Raw genomic sequence first — 18166 nt, forward strand, 5'->3', positions numbered from 1 at the left:
GCTCTCCGAATAACAACTCTTAAAGTGTTTTTTTTTTTTTTTTGGTAAATAATTCTTCAAAGTGTTAATATACAACAAATTAAAATTTAAATAAAAAAAATGAAAATAAAAGGTTATCATCCTTTGAATATTAAAGGGTAAATTATACTCACATCTCTTGAAATTTGTCCTATTGACAGACATATACAAGTTGATCTATTTTTTAACAGTGATGCCCCTCTGTTGGGTTTTGAATGTCCTGGTATAGCGAATTTCTATTTGGATTAAAATGACATATATTCCTGAGATATCTGAAATATTTATGCTTTTATACAATTAATGAATTCAATGTATTATGTTTCGATTCATTATGGAATTGATAGTGTTCACTTGATTACAAGCGATATTTTTACATGTATGTGATGGTGATCAATACATGAATATAAATAGTAATCATAAATAGTTCACAGTCAGTGTATTATAGATGGACTCATTATTAATTAAGACTTGAACTATATCCGCGTTAGGTTGAGATATATTGCGAGAGCCGTCATATGCAATTGCTTCTTATTACTGTCATGGCATTTGACTCTTAAACATGATAGAAGTGTAGACTCTTTTATTAATTAGTAATTACTTTGATTTGTTCGGCCGAATCTTCGGAATCCATAGACCGACACTTTAGGTAATTATGTAATTAATAGTTAAAGGGTTATATTTTCAATATTTGCATCATTCCTACTCGTATTTATTTTGTATTGATTATGGTTGGTCTCAAAGTAAATTCGAAAGCTTTCGTGTGTTTTTAGACAAAATGATTTTCTATATATTTATTTATTTAAATTATTATTTTTGTCAAACAAATGTGTTATTATGATCAAGCCGGAAATAATCAAAGGTATCAAAATAAATATATTAATTTAATAATCGAATTGATGACTTTATTTATCCGATAACTAATTATGCATAGAGGGGTTAAAATGCAACATGGACTTAGAGATTATTTATTATTTAATTGGAGTTTAATTAATTTCTTTTAGTGGAGTAGAAATTAATTTATAAATTAATTGAATTGGGTCCATGGTATAATGTATCGGGCCAATTATTAATTCAATGTAGCCAAAAAAATAATAAGTCCAAAGTGTTGGCCTAAGGATTTTTATCTAAAGGTTAAGCTTATTTTTGATGATTACAAACCATTAATGACGTTTATGTACTAATATTTTCATTGAGTTATATATAGTTCATATCTTATATGAAGAGCTAGATGAGCCATTTCAAGCATTCAAGTACTCAAGCTATGGACTCAATGAAGCCTCAAAGATTGCAAGAAATCAAAGAAAGACTCAAACTTCAAAGATCAATCAAACAATTTCAAAGAAGAAAGCAAGTCTTCATCAAGCTCAAAAGATCATGGTCAGGGAATGGAGAAAAGGGTAGATAGGATGGTGAGAGCTTTAGATTTAAATGTTAAAGCATATTTGAATATCTTCTGAAGCTCAAGTTTTTAGGTTCATGCATATTTTCTCTAAAAATCAGTGTTTAGAAGGCCTAATATCTTTCCATGAACTTTACTTATGCATGCTCTCATAATAGGAAGTGCACAAAACAAGATGTGTTTCATTCTTAGTCTTACACAAGGATTGGAGACGCCTCCCAAATGTAGGAGCCTGCTCTTTGCACTCCAGTAGCCAAATTGTGTGTCGTAGAAAGCATTTTGTGAATTGGAGCCGCCTCCCAGTTATTGGAGCCGCCTCCTATTTATTGGAGCCTCCTCCAATTTTTTGAAGAGCCGGCTCTTCTACGTTATTTGAATTTACAACGGCACTTTTCTGCATTTAAGTCTTCCAACTACTTCTAACAGACATATTAAGCTACGGTTGTCTATATAAGGAAGGCTCATTTACTGAAGTAGTTACACCACTGAATAATACATTCAAGAGAGCATTCAAGAGCATTCAATAAGCCATTTAATTTCTTCTCTGAGCTTTCACTTTCAACCATCACTACATTCTCTCATCCTAGAACTTGAGCTTCATTAATATTCTGATATTCTCTAGTTGTGAGCTTACACTTGTATATCTATTGAGAGAGATTCTTGTATTTCATTTACAAACTTTGCTACAATCTTGTAAGGGTTGGTGTGACCCAAAAGAAGCTTAGGAGAAGGGTGTTCTCCTAGCAAGGAAAAGAAGCAAGGTCTTGCTTCAAATTTGAAGGTTTGCTCTCCACCATTAAGGAGAAGCTCTAGTGAATTTGGGAAGTCTCAAGGGGGATCTTGAGCCGAGGAGTAGGAGTTTCCGAACCTCGCTAAATCACGGAGTTCATTGTTTGCATCTTTCTATCTCTATCTCTTTTTTTACTTGTGCTATATATTGCTTAATTTTTCCAATTAATCTTTGCATAATAGTTGTTGTAAAACAAATTTCATAAATTGCGAAAATTGGCCATTGACTCTATTCACCCCCCTCTAGAGTCAATTAGTGGTTAACAATTGGTATCAGAGCCTAATCTCTAGAAAAAGATTAATCATCTTAGAGAACGATCATGGCCAATACAAACTTTCATCAAGAAGGTCAATCTAACAATAGACCCCCTTGGTTTGATGGAAGTGACTACAACTATTGGAAAATCAAAATGAGAGCATTCTTAAGAGGCATAGATGTAGATGTTTGGAAAGCCATAGAAAAAGGAAACCATGTTCCAACCAAGATAGTAGAGGGTGAAAATGTTCCAACACCCGATATTGAATGGACCCTCAATGACCGTAGGCTTATACAATGTAATGTCAAGGCTATCACTAATCTCTATTGTGCCTTAAGCAAAGACGAATTCAATAGAATTTCGGATTGCGAAACGGCTAAAGAAATTTAGGATAAACTTAAAGTTACCTATATAGGTACTAGTCATGTTAAGGAATCCAAAATGAATATGCTTGTCCATAAATATGAACTTTTTACCATGAATTACAAAGAAACTATTAGTGAAATGTACTCTCGTTTTACTAACATTGTTAATCCTTTGAAAGCTCTTGGAAGAAAATATACATCATCCGACAATGTAAGAAAAATCCTTAGATCTTTGCCAAAGAATTGGGAAGCAAAGAAGACCGTCATCCAATAAGCCAAAGATCTTAACACACTTCCCATTGACGAACTCATTGGTTCATTAATGGCTTACGAGCTAGAAATGAATGATAGAGATGAAGAAACTCAAAAGAAGGATATAGCTCTACAAGCTACTACCAAAGAAGTTGCAATTGATAAGGCTCCTCATGATGAAGAAGAAGAAGAAATTGCTCTCATTACCAAAACCGTGAGAAGAATCCTTCAAATGAAGAAGTTCCAAAAGAACAACAACTTCAAAAGAAATGGGTCATCTAGTGAGCAAGGAAAAAGAGAAGCACCTACTTGCTTCCATTGTGGAAAACCGGGGCATTTCAAATCCGATTGCTATGCCTATAAAAATGAAAAGGAAAGGAAAAAGAAAGGAAAGGCCATGCAAGCTACATGGGAGGATGATGATTCAAATGGATCCGAAAGTGACGATGAACTCAATGAATTGGTTAATCTTTGCCTCATGGCCGATGACGATGAGGTAATTTCTAATCATGACTCATTTAATTTGGAAACTACTTATGATGAATTGGTTGATGCACACAATTACTTGCTAGATGCCTTTAGAGAATTGCATGATGAATTAGGCAAAATGGTTCAAAAATGTGCTACTCTAAAAAGGGAAAAGAATATCATCTCTCAAAACCTTGAAAAATTTCAACTTGAAAATGAAGCTTTGAAAAAGGAAAAAGAATTAGCTAAAGAATCGGTTTCAATAGATTTAATTTCTGAAAATAAATCATTAAAAATTATGATTGAAGATCAAATTGAGACTTTAGCAAAATTCACAAAAGGTAGAGAAAATTTGGGTCTCATACTTGGAAAGCAAAGAAATGTTTATGCCAAGGATGGACTTGGATTTGATCCTCACAACAAAAATTCTTGTTTATTGAAAAAAAGAGAACCTTTGAACAATTACTTTGTTAAAAATTCCTCTTTTAGTCCACAATGTAATTATTGTAAAAAAATAGGACATAAGATCAATCATTGTCCTATTAGGCCATGTAGGACAAAAGAAGTTTGGGTTATTAAAGGGACTTATACACCTCTTCCTAACTCTCATGGACCCAAGAGAATGTGGGTACCAAAAGAAGATTATTCAAATTCCTTTTGTAGGTTTGCTTGAAGTCTCCATATTTATCCAAGGACAAATGGTTTCTTGATAGCGGATGTTCAAGGCATATGACGGGAGATCAATCAAAATTTCACTCCATCAAACCTCATAAAGGAGGAAGCGTCACATTCGGTGACAACTCAAAAGGCAAGGTCATTGGCATTGGAACTATTGGTATCTCCTCCTCCTTATCTATTGATGATGTGTTACTTGTTAAGGGCTTAAAACATAACCTATTTAGTATTAGCCAATTATGTGATAAAGGATATGATGTTTTGTTTAAATCGGACAAATGCATTGTCAAAAAGGATAATGTTGAAGTTTTCCATGCTCTAAGAAATGGTAATGTATATTCTTTGCTTTTATGTGAACTACACGATCAAGATGTCAAGTGTCTTGTATCCTCAAATGAGGATAGTTGGTTGTGGCATAGAAGGTTTTGTCATGCTAGCATGGATTTGATTTCAAAACTATCTAAGAATGAATTGGTCAAAGGCCTCCCAAAGACTAATTTTTCTAAAGATAAAACTTGTAGCGCATGCCAAATAAGCAAGCAAATCAAGTCATCATTTAAAAGGAAAAAGGATATAACAACTTCAAGACCACTAGAATTAATTCATATGGACTTATTCGGTTCGGAGAGAATTGCTAGTCTTGGTGGAAAACTCTATGCATTTGTCATTGTGGATGACTTCTCTAGATTCACTTGGGTATTTTTCCTTACACATAAAAATGAGGTTCATACAATCTTTACTAAATTTTGTAAGAGAGTCGAAAACGAAAAAGAATGTAAGATCAAGTCCATTAGAAGTGATAGAGGTAGAGAGTTCGACAACCAAGATGTGGAAAGATTTTGTGATGAAAATGGATACAATCATAATCTTTCGGCTCCTAGAACTCCTCAACAAAATGGAGTTGTTGAAAGGAAAAATAGGTCTCTCCAAGAAATGGCTAGGACTATGTTAAATGAACATAATTCTCCTAGATCTCTATGGGCCGAAGCTGTTAGTACCTCATGCTATGTCATAAATAGAGTCATCATTAGAAAACTCCTTAATAAGACTCCTTATGATCTTTGGAACAAAAGGAAACCAAATATTGGATACTTTAAAGTCTTTGGGTGTAAATGCTTCGTGTTAAATGACAAAGATAATCTAGGAAAATTTGAACCTAAATCAGATGAAGGTATTTTCCTAGGATACTCTTCTCGTAGCAAAGCATTTAGAGTGTTTAACAAAAGAACACGAGTGGTTGTGGAATCAATACATGTTGTATTTGATGAATCACTATTATCCCCTCTTAGATGCTCATTGGATGAAAATGAAGATGTGATTGAGATTGAAAAGAATGTTGAAAATCTTGATTTAAATGGTCCTTCTCATAAAGATCTCTCCAAAGATGTTCCAAAAGAAAGTCACTCTCATGAAGACACTCCTCCTAAGGCTTGGAAGCAAGTGCTTAATCATCCAATAAATCAAATTATCGGTGATCCATCTAAAGGTGTAAGAACTAGATCTCAAATGAGTAATATTTGCAATTATGTAGCTTTTGTTTCCCAACTTGAACCAAAAAATATTCATGAAGCCGAAAATGATGAATCTTGGCTTTTGGCCATGCAAGAAGAACTTAACCAATTCGAAAGAAATAAAGTTTGGCTTTTGGTTCCAAGGCCTAAAGACAAAACTATCATTGGCACAAAATGGGTATTTAGGAACAAAAAGGATGAATCGGGAATCATAGTAAGAAACAAGGCAAGGCTTGTTGCTCAAGGATATAATCAAGAAGAAGGAATTGATTATGAGGAATCCTTTGCCCCCGTAGCTAGACTTGAAGCTATAAGAATGCTCCTTGCTTTTGCATCCCATAAGAACTTCAAGTTATATCAAATGGATGTAAAAAGTGCTTTCTTAAATGGTATCATTGAAGAAGAAGTATATGTTGATCAACCACCGGGCTTTGAAAGCTATAATTACCCAAACCATGTTTTCAAATTATCAAAAGCCTTGTATGGTTTAAAACAAGCTCCAAGAGCTTGGTATGAAAGACTAAGTGGTTTTCTACTTGTTAATGGTTTTATTAGAGGTAAAATTGATAATACTCTTTTCCCTAAAACCATCGATAACAACTTATTGGTCATTCAAATTTATATTGATGATATTATCTTTGGATCAACCAATAGTGTGATATGTGAAAAGTTTGCTTCTAGTATGCAGAATGAATTCGAAATGAGCATGATGGGTGAACTTACTTTTTTCCTAGGATTACAAATCAAACAAACACTTGATGGCATTTTTGTTTGCCAATCTAAGTATGTTAAAGATTTGCTAAAGAAATTTGGCTTGGAGGAAGTCAAACATGCCCATACTCCAATGAGCTCATCTTTGAAACTTGATAAAGATGAAAAAAACACTGATGTAGATATTAAAAAATACAGAGGTATGATTGGTAGTCTCTTATATCTAACCGCAAGTAGACTGGATATCATGTTTAGTGTATGTTTATGTGCTCGTTTTCAATCTTGTCCTAAAGAATCTCATTTATGTACCGTTAAACGAATCTTTCGCTATTTGAGCTATACCACATTCTTGGGACTTTGGTATCCTAGACATACATCATTTGACCTTGTTGGTTACTCGGACGCTGATTTTGGTGGATGCAATGTTGATAGAAAAAGTACTAGCGGGACTTGTCACTTCATTGGACAATCATTAGTATCTTGGTCTTGCAAGAAACAAAATTCCATAGCTCTATCAACGGCGGAAGCCGAGTATATTGCAGCCGGTAGTTGTTGCGCTCAAACACTTTACATTAAACAACAACTAGAAGACTTTGGACTCTATTTTGATCACATTCCTATTATGTGTGATAATACAAGTGCAATATGCATCTCTAAAAATCCTATTCAGCATTCAAGAACAAAGCATATAGAAATTAGATACTATTTTCTTAGGGATCATGTTTCTAAGGGTGATATTGATCTTATATTTGTGACTACTGAAAAGCAATTAGCTGACATCTTCACAAAACCACTCCAAGAGGAGAGATTCTGTCTACTCAGAAGAGAAATTGGAATGATCACAGAGCAGAATGTCATGCAGTGAAGTAGCAGCAGCAGAGCCGGCTCCAATCTAAATAAGAGCCGCCTCTATAGAAAACAAGAGCCGGATCATCTCATTCAAGAGCCGCCTCTCCAACCTGTATCCAAGAAAATCACAAATCCTAACTCTCGGTATCTCTAGAGCCGGATCACAAAATTTCATGAGCCGGCTCCCCAAAACCTGCATCCATGTCCAAACTCTCGGGATCTCTCAAAACTCATCAAGAGCCGGCTCCAAAAATCAAGAGCCGGCTCCAAAAAGCTCTTGAGCCGGCTCCAATTTCCCATGAGCCGGCTCCAATCAAGTGTCTCTCTGTTTATTACCTCGGGCAGTAGTCATTTTGAAACAATCCACCATTCCAGAGAGCATAAACCGTGAGAGCTTCTTCACCATGAGTATGGGTGCTTCCACTTATAAGGTTTCACAATGATTCCATCCATCATGTAAATGTCTAGTGGCCTTCATTCTGCATCTTGATTTATTTTCCTCTCACTGTTGTGCGAAAATTTCTCCATCTCAGGTAAAAACTTCAACCTCATTTGTTCTCCTTTCTTCATTATTTCGTCTATCATATATATGTATTGATCCATGCTTTGATGTAATACTCCATGAATTGCTTTAAACTCATCTTAAATTGAATTTTGTTGCATGAATTCCTTTCAATTTTGAACAAAATTTTGGTTTAATCTCCTTTATATTACATGTTCAAACCCTAGAAATGTCATATTTTGATCCAAAATTTTGGTCTTGCTTCATGAATCTAAGCATTCTCTTGTGGATTATGTTGAATTTCCCTCTTGGGTTTACATTTCCATAATATTTTACCAATTCCACATGAATTGTCATAATTGATTCAACATTTCTCAAGACTTAATTTTCTATCAAACCCTAGAAAATTAATACTTTCAGCAAATTTTTTTTGGGGGTTGCCTTGTGAATTCATTTCTTTTTAATTTATTCCATTAAAATTCCATTTTAAGTCTACATTTCAAAATTCATTTTTTTTTTTTAAATCCAACGACAATCACATTGTTGCTCACAATTTTTTTTGGGTTTTCAAACATAGTTTATTTTATTGTTTTGTTCTCCAAATTGTCTAGATATGAAAAATTTTGTTCAAAGTCTTTTGAAAATGCCTCCATATCTTTCAAAATTAATATAAGTTTAGTTTTTAAATTGTGACTTGTTTAGGTCCCTACTGAGTTTCCATGGCATCATCCTCCCGTAGAAGGAATCCTTCTCGTGGCAAAACTAGGATCACTTAATCTCATGACTCTATCCCAAATGAACAAACTCCTCCTCCAAGTCCAATTCAAATCTCTGCCACAAAGTTATATAGAACTCCGACTCACAAGAGGCTATATGAGAAAGAATTTCTTCATAGGAAAGTGGCCAAAGGAAAGATTCTGTCACACACAATTTGTGATGACCTTAACCTCAACACCTACAAACTCTTTAATGCTATTGGCCTTGGGTCATTTGTTGGGATGAAGAACAAGTATTATCCAAGACTTGTTCAGTTATTCTACACCCACCTTGAGAAAATGCCTGGTGTAGAGAAGTTACAATGCTATGTGGCTGGAGTGGAATTCGATCTTGATGTTAAAAGCATTTCCAAAATCTTTCATTTTATGGATGATGGTATTCAATTCTACTCTCCTCAAAAATGGTTCATTGGGAAAGATTTTGACAAACTAGCAGCCATTCGCCAAATGAGCTATGATTCCCGCACTACCAATATCAAAGAAGTCAAATCCAAACAATTGACTATGGAAGCTCGATTGATCCACAAAATTATTGCATACTCCATTCTTCCTAAAACCGGCAGTCGCTCAAAAGTCTCTCGCATGGAAATCTTTCTGATTTGGTGTGTCTTAAATGGAAAAGATTTTGACTTGGCCTACATTATCTTTCATCACATGTTGGCATGCAAGAAAAAGAAAAAAAAAACTCCACTCCACTATGCCATGGTTCTCACTCACATTTTCATGGCTAACAAAATTCCTCTTGACAAAAGTGAATCAGCCAAACTAGGCCCAAGAGATATCCTTGATGCTTTCAATCTAGACACAATGGGGCTAAAAAGGGATCCCGATGGTATGTGGTTTTATCCTAGGCAGAGAAGATTCGAAGAGGCTAGAGCTCGTGGAGAAGAGATTGAGGATGTTGATGATGGGGATGAGGAAGAACATGAAAGCAATGACAGTGCTGAAGATGAGGATGTTCCAGTTGCATATCGCTCAAATCATGATCTTTTATTGGAACTTCTAAATGTTTCTCGTCAAAATCAAGCCACTCTTCAAGAACAACAAACCACTCTTGAACACCAACAACAACAACTTGACGAAGTGCTTATGACTGTCACTCATATCAGTGAAGACTTTGAAGCCTTTCAAAAAGGCCTTGAACCCCCTCCTCCTTCTACTTAGAACAATATCACCTCGTCTAAAAACTCTTTTTGTGCACTCACTTGTTTTATCTGCTTTGAAGAAGCCTCTTTTTACTTATGTCGTTTTTCTTTTGAAGTCTTTATCATGATCTATGCTTTTGTCTAACATCTGCTAGTTATGTTTATATTTTCCTTATCTACTGTTTTGACTTCTGTCATCTATAAAATGACATATTTCCTATTTTATTGCCCTTTAAATTCTCATTCTCTAATAGTTCATGACTTGGCATGTATTTTCTCTTTCATAGAAGTAAACTTTTTGAGATGACAAAGGGGGAGAAAGATGTGTTATTATGCTATGTGTCTACTCTACTTTTTATATATATCTTGATTGATGCATATTGATAGGGGGAGACTTATAAAAATATCTGTAAAAAGTTAAATGAAATCAAGCATGATATGATACTTTAGATATGCTTATTGATAGGGGGAGCACTCTTTCAAATACAACTCTACTTTATCAATAAACACATCAATGTTTTGTCATCATCAAAAAGGGGGAGATTATTGGCCTAAGGATTTTTATCTAAAGGTCAAGCTTATTTTTGATGATTATAAACCATTAATGACGTTTATGTACTAATATTTTCATTGAGTTATATATAGTTCATATCTTATATGATGAGCTAGATGAGCCATTTCAAGCATTCAAGTACTCAAGCTATGGACTCAATGAAGCCTCAAAGATTGCAAGAAATCAAAGAAAGACTCAAACTTCAAAGATCAATCAAACAATTTCAAAGAAGAAAGCAAGTCTTCATCAAGCTCAAAAGATCATGGTCAGGGAATGGAGAAAAGGGTAGATAGGATGGTGAGAGCTTTAGATTTAAATGTTAAAACATATTTGAATATCTTCTGAAGCTCAAGTTTTTAGGTTCATGCATATTTTCTCTAAAAATCAGTGTTTAGAAGGCCTAAAATCTTTCCATGAACTTTACTTATGCATGCTCTCATAATAGGAAGTGCACAGAACAAGATGTGTTTCATTCTTAGTCTTACACAAGGATTGGAGCCGCCTCCCAAATGTAGGAGCCTGCTCTTTGCACTCCAGTAGCCAAATTGTGTGTCGTAGAAAGCATTTTGTGAATTGGAGCCGCCTCCCAGTTATTGGAGCCGCCTCCTATTTATTGGAGCCTCCTCCAATTTTTTGAAGAGCCGGCTCTTCTACGTTATTTGAATCTACAACGGCACTTTTCTGCATTTAAGTCTTCCAACTACTTCTAACAGACATATTAAGCTACGGTTGTCTATATAAGGAAGGCTCATTTACTGAAGTAGTTACACCACTGAATAATACATTCAAGAGAGCATTCAAGAGCATTCAATAAGCCATTTAATTTCTTCTCTGAGCTTTCACTTTCAACCATCACTACGTTCTCTCATCTTAGAACTTGAGCTTCATTAATATTCTGATATTCTCTAGTTGTGAGCTTACACTTGTATATCTATTGAGAGAGATTCTTGTATTTCATTTACAAACTTTGCTACAATCTTGTAAGGGTTGGTGTGACCCAAAAGAAGCTTAGAAGAAGGGTGTTCTCCTAGCAAGGAAAAGAAGCAAGGTCTTGCTTCAAATTTGAAGGTTTGCTCTCCACCATTAAGGAGAAGCTCTAGTGAATTTGGGAAGTCTCAAGGGGGATCTTGAGCCGAGGAGTAGGAGTTTCCGAACCTCGCTAAATCACCGAGTTCATTGTTTGCATCTTTCTATCTCTATCTCTTTTTTTACTTGTGCTATATATTGCTTAATTTTTCCAATTAATCTTTGCATAATAGTTGTTGTAAAACAAATTTCATAAATTGCGAAAATTGGCCATTGACTCTATTCACCCCCCCTCTAAAGTCAATTAGTGGTTAACACAAAGGATTCTCACTCATAGTCCAACTTGATATTGAAGGCCCATTGGATTTGAGATATCATGTTACTTTTAGAGATTGAGAAAAATATAATGTCTTTAATTATTATTTTATTTTGCCTATATATACATGGAGTCCATGTATATTTTAGGGTACGCCTTTGTGCAATAATTTTTAGAAGACAAGAAAAGTTTTTCTCTCTCTAGAATTTTAAGGTTAGTATTCTCATCTAATGGAGGCTCCCACAAGCTTAGTTCTCCAAGGTCATTCATGGAGGCTTATGGGTGATTCCTAAAAGTAAGATCATTACCAACAAGATGGAGATCCATGTAAGAGGCATATAGTAAAGGGATCTACAATAAGTGAGAACATTCACTTTAGAAGAGAAATTTAAAATTTACTCAAACCTTGATGTAAGTTTTCTATCTCTAATTGAATGAATCATCATGTTCTTCATGCATAAAACTTGTCTCTACACATGAATCAAGATCTTTATTTGAAAATCCCTCATCAAGTTTTAAAAACTTCCGTTTCCCCTGCACTCTTATGTTTGATAAAGTTAACAAAAACATCCGCAATTGTTTTTTGACACTTTGAATTGACATTATTGCCATTTGACTTCTTAGTTGACCTATTTGAACAATAGAATTACCTGTTTTACCTTTACAAGTTATTTTATTGGATAAAACTAACCCTCATTACTATTTGCTTCATTCTTCGTCAACCAAACTATATATATATATATATATATATATTACAATAAAAATCTCTAAAGATATAAACAAACCCATTTACTTTAATCTACAACACTCTCTGTAATAGTAATTGTGAGAGACAAGCATGACCTTAGTAATTTCATATAATTAAAATGATTGAACTTAGTTTCTTACATTTATTACAAAGTCATAACTAAAAAAGACAATTACATATGCATTAAATTTCTTACTATAAATTTTATATTTATTCTCAACATTTTATTGGATTCCAACCTCATTAGCATTTTATGGTCAAATAATATGATTTATTTTCTAAATTGTAGCATGATAAACACAATGACATGTTTGGGAAGGAGAAATAACTTCATATATAGCAAAAGACATATTAATTAGAAAGAATTGGAAAAAAGTAGTTTAAGTATTATTAAATTTTTTAAAAATCATTGACAAGATGCTTATTCAAGGGTATATATACCGTATCTACAATACTTGAACTTGTCAAAATTATATTATATGCCTCGCGTATTATTTAACTAATATTAACATAATTTTTTTGCCTCGCGTATTATTTAACTAATATTAACATAATTTTTTTTTTTTTTTTGTAAAGTAGGAACTTGGTACCGTTAGGCCATTGACCTGTTGGTTAATATTAACATAAATATTATAACAAGCATACTAACATATATTAATTAAATCTTAGTTAGCGGCAACATATTATATATATCCAATGATTCTACTTTTAATATTTGTTTTCATAATATTAATTAGCCGACAAACATATATACATCAATTATTTCGTCACCCTAAAATTAGATAGCACCATTCCTTTCCCACTAAATATTACTGGCAAAATGGTCTTTTAGTTTAACTATTATTTTTTTATTAGAAAGCTTTAAAAAGACGAGGGTAATAGACATTTTATAATATTTTATATGCAAAAGCTAATAATAGAGGTGTCATTGTTAAAAAAAAAAAAAAAAGAGTTAACTTGTATATAATGTCAATAAGACAAACTTTAAGGGGTTTTATTGTAACTTACCCATTATTATATATAATGTACTTAAAATTTATATATATATAATAATATTAGAATACAAGTTTGGTTCGAGTTGCTACATCTCAATCCAAGTCCTGCTTTAATTGAGTTTGGATTGAGATTTTTTAATTAAAGCCTAATCTTAACCCAAATTGCACCTCTGCTCGGTAGTAGCTGTGTAAATGGGTTGGGCCAAACCAAGAGGCTCTTATGCACTGAAAAAAAAAATGTCACCTGATGGTTTTATCTATTGTCGTGGATTTAGAGCATTTGGATGGATTAAAAGCACCCAATAATTTCTTACACTCTCCCACAGCGACTCTGTCCCAGAATTTCTAACGAGTAATCGGCTGAAACCACTATATTATTTGATTGATTGTAATTTGTGTATATTTGCTTAATTATAATTGTAATTTTAGTATATATTAACTCACTCTATCCAATGTCAATGGGAGGTTTAAGGTCTAAATTTAAGGTCCAAAAAAGAGGAATTAAAAAAAAACAGAAAGGAAAAAAATATATATGTGGAATGTATTTTACCTAAATTAGCGGAGTATTTTTATTTGTATTTTCGGGTACTGCTTTGGAGAAATAATATGTAGGATGTAGTTTACTTAAATTATTCATAACATATTCATGTTCTTGCTGAATAGTAAAGATATCATTTTTTTTAAGTTCTCAAGGAGAAACATTTTTAAAAATTCATGCAAAATTAACACATTCTATTGTTAATCCATAATTTACCAAGTCAAATTTTTATATATTTCCCGACTCTAACCACATCTGTGCGCAAAAAGAAAAAAATCAAAACTCTCTTTGGGAAGGTGTAAAGCTGTTGGCTTTATTAGGTTACCGAGAGATAGATATTGAGGGTGATTGCAAATCTATTACGCAATTGACAATGCAGCTTTGGTTTGGGGAGATATGCTTGCTAGAAACAAAGGCTCCCGGGTTGCGTAATCACGTTTCTCATCTTCTGGTTTGGTGGGCAGAGATCCCCAGATGGATTCGGATGTTTGGCCCTTGCTGTCTGTAGCCATGGTTGGAATGTACTTTTTGTTCAGGAAGAAGAAAAAGAAAAAGAAAAAGAAAGCAAAAATAGAATTATGATACACAATTCGAATAATTCAAACCAAGCATAGAATTATGATACACAATTGGAATAATTCAAACCAAGCGGGGAACCAAATGCTTCCTGTTATAAGAGGGATTTGTCCTACATCGGATGAAAAAGTGATTGGGTATAAATGAATGGGTATGCAGGACTACCCAACAACTTAATCTTTTGGGTAAAAGGGCAAGTGCCCCCCGTTATAGTTGGTATTAGAGCCAGACTCAGTTCTTAATCCGATGTCACGCCAAGCACTCCTTTCGGAAGGCGTCCGGTTGAGCCACCCAGGTAGGAAGGGTGGCCCGATCGCAACGAGGGCGTTGCGACTTTGGGTGGGGGAGAATGTTACAAAGGAAGATTTGTCTCACATTAGATCTCGATAGGAAAATGATTAGGTATAAATGGGTGGGTATGTAGCACTACCCAACAATTTAAACTTCTATTACACTTTCCATCCTTTGGAGACACAATAATTTTCTTTAATGCCATCCTAATTTTTTTTGTAGGCCTAAATTACCATTTAGAGATTCAATTTATATATTTTTGTATTTTGTATGGTGTTTAGAGTCGGGAATTTACTATTATGAGTGTTTGGGATGGTTCCCCACCTTAGCCCCCTTTAAGAAAGAACCCGATCCTGATATCGCCTCATCTAGGTAATCTTGAGCCAATTAGGGATGGCAAAATAACCTATCATTTTGGGTATTGGTCCCATCCCTTCTCATTTAGAACGGTTATGGGGTAGTTAAATGGTTTTGGGCGAGGCATCGAGGTTAGAATTGAAAACTCACATGGTTATGGGGCGAGGATGGAGAAAAGTCGCTTCGCCCCGCCACATTTATAGTGATAATTTACAATTTTGTGTCCTTATACTTTTTTTATATATATATTTATAATAGGGGTGTCTTTTGCACATTTTTTTATATATCGAGGGGGTTAAGTGCAAAAAAAACCCCTCATAATATACAAAATGTGCATTTACCCCCCTATTGTTCGAAAAATCCCCCTACTTTTTTCAATTTGTGCAAATAAGGACAAATCATAATTTTGACAGTAAAATTACTAAATTAACCTTACTTTATCATTAGCAAAACAAAAAACAAAAACAAAAACAAAAAAGAAGCAAAAGGCAAAATGTCAAAATTAACTTTAAATTCATATTTTCTTTCTCAATCTGTTATAACATTGTAATACTTTATATAATTATATATAGTCCATAAAATAAACCCACTGACCAGCCTTATCTTTTATTTCATATCCGTAAATAAACCCAACTATTTTATAAAAGATTGAGACAACACTCCTTAACTAGTAAGGAATGACATGTTGTATTTAGGGCTGCAAATGAACCGAGTTGTTCATAAACAACTCGGGCTCGGCTTGTTAAAGTTCAGCTCGAGCTCGTTCATTTAGTAAACGAGTCGAGCTTGAGCTTGATTTTCAAGCTCGTTTAGTAAAGGAGCCGAGCTTGAGCAACATTGAGCTCGGCTCGTTAAGCTCGTGAACAAGCTCGTTAAAACTAAGGCCTAATTGTATTTTTTACCATTTTACATATAAATGGTTGTTTAGCTCATATGAGTATAAGTAGACCCAACTTATTTCATTTTACTAATGAGGTCCAAAGAGTTTTAGATCAATAGCCCATCTCTAAATAAATATTCATCTCAACCATTAGATTTTAGTTCATCTCAGCCGTTGGTTTGCAAATCTTAAAAGAAATAGACTCTCTTTTAAGCTCCACCACATGATTCCGTCAGCCGTTCATGACAAAACTCTCTTTCTCGAATGGAACATCTCAACTTCATGAATCCTCCAACAACCCTCCACGACACCATCTCCCCCTTTCTCTCTCTAACACAAGTAGTGCAAAATATATATGGATCGAGTCGATAAAATCATGTTTGCTTTCACTATGATAATTTGTTCCTTATTGTGTATATAGGTTTGATTTCATACTGAAATTGTGCTATGTATTTCTTCCCCTTTTTTTTTTTATAGAGATCAGATTTCAAGGATTCGAGATCGTTTGTACGTAATCGAGCCCGAACGAGCTGAGCCTAAGCTTGTGAAAACTTTATCAAGCCGAGCTTGAGCTTGGCATATCCAAACTCACACGAGCCCGAGCCGAGCCCGAGCACGGTCCTGGAGATGACGAGCCGAGCTCGAGTAATCCAAAGCTTGGTTTAGTTCATTTGCAGCCCTAGTTATATTCGTGTTGAAAGTTAAAATTGGAAAAAGGAATATGTAAAAATTTACAAATAAAAACTAAACAAGTCTACACAAATGAAAATACTCATAAAATTGATCCAAACTTCCTAATATTGCTTTGACATGGTCTCATCTGAATACAATAAGTAATTTTCCATCTATTTTTCCCTCTGTTTTTTTATATATCCCTTTTTTTATGATTTCTATCTATTTATACTGAAAATTTGTAACTGATTCTTAATTTTTTCTCCTGATCTTCTTGAAGAGATTGGAATTGGATTGCTGATTTTTTGGATCAGATCAAACAACGTCTTCCTGGTTGTGTTCTTTGGCTTTCTGCTGATATTTTGAAAGTTCTTGGGGCTTGCTAATTCCAGGTGCTCGGTTTTAGGGAGAGATACTTACTATCAATGACACTAAGAAATTTTAGAGAGAAAAAATTTAGAGAGGGATATTATATTTTCTCATAGAATGAGAGTTCTAGGAATGAAAGGAAAATATATAGAAGTTATAGAATTAGAAAAGAATATTTGCAAGAAAGATCACGTTTATATATATATATTTTGAAATAAATAATATCAAAAAAAATTAAAAAAAATTTAAAATGATGTACAGATGCAAAAATCTCACTTGACATACCAAACAAAATATAGTATCAGAAAAAAAATGATATTTTCTTGGAAACAAATTGCTAAACGGCAACATAAAAATATTTTAGAGAGAGAAAAATAATATTAGAGAGAAGATTTCATTGGATAGGTTTTCAAGTACATCCAAATAAACCCATTCACTGTTCAAATATATACAAAATTGGTAAGGCCATTCTTGTTACACAAAAATGGTACTTTTGGATTTTCAGAAAAAAATGACATCACCAACGACTATTTTTCATCAGATTTATTCAATAGGGCTTTCAATAGGGCTCAAAAGATGGATAATACAGGGAGTTATATGCATTTTTTATTTTTCTAATAGGGTTTTTTTTGCACATTTTTTATATATCGAGGGGTTTTTTTGCACTTAACCCTATATTTAATAATATCATATATATATTGTAATACCCCTAATTTTAAAAGGATAGTCCTGGTATTTATTTAATTGTTTAATTAAAATTTTAATTTATTTAATTGATTATTGGTTTGTTTGTTTGTTTGAATTAATTGTGCGTTTTATTTAATTGTTATTACTTGTGAATTTATTTAATTGTTATTTAATTGGATTTTGTTTTACTTTAATTGATTAATTGATTTACTTGTACTTAAGAATTAATTGTGTTCAGTGTAGTTAATTATTTTACTGAATTTATTTAATTGAATTTAGTTAATTATTTAATTGAATTTGATGTTTCCTTCTTAACGTGGTTGTATATAGGGTTGCACACGTATGGTTATAAATTAGGTTTACAATTCTTATATGTAGCCGACAATTATATATCATAGGTTAGTTTATAGGCCGGGTAAGTCAGTTAGGGTTTAATGGAAC

This window comes from Cornus florida, unplaced genomic scaffold (genome assembly GCF_030987335.1).
Source record: "Cornus florida cultivar Cherokee Brave unplaced genomic scaffold, ASM3098733v1 CherokeeBrave_3.0.0_Hap2_Chr01, whole genome shotgun sequence".
NCBI lineage: Eukaryota > Viridiplantae > Streptophyta > Magnoliopsida > Cornales > Cornaceae > Cornus > Cornus florida.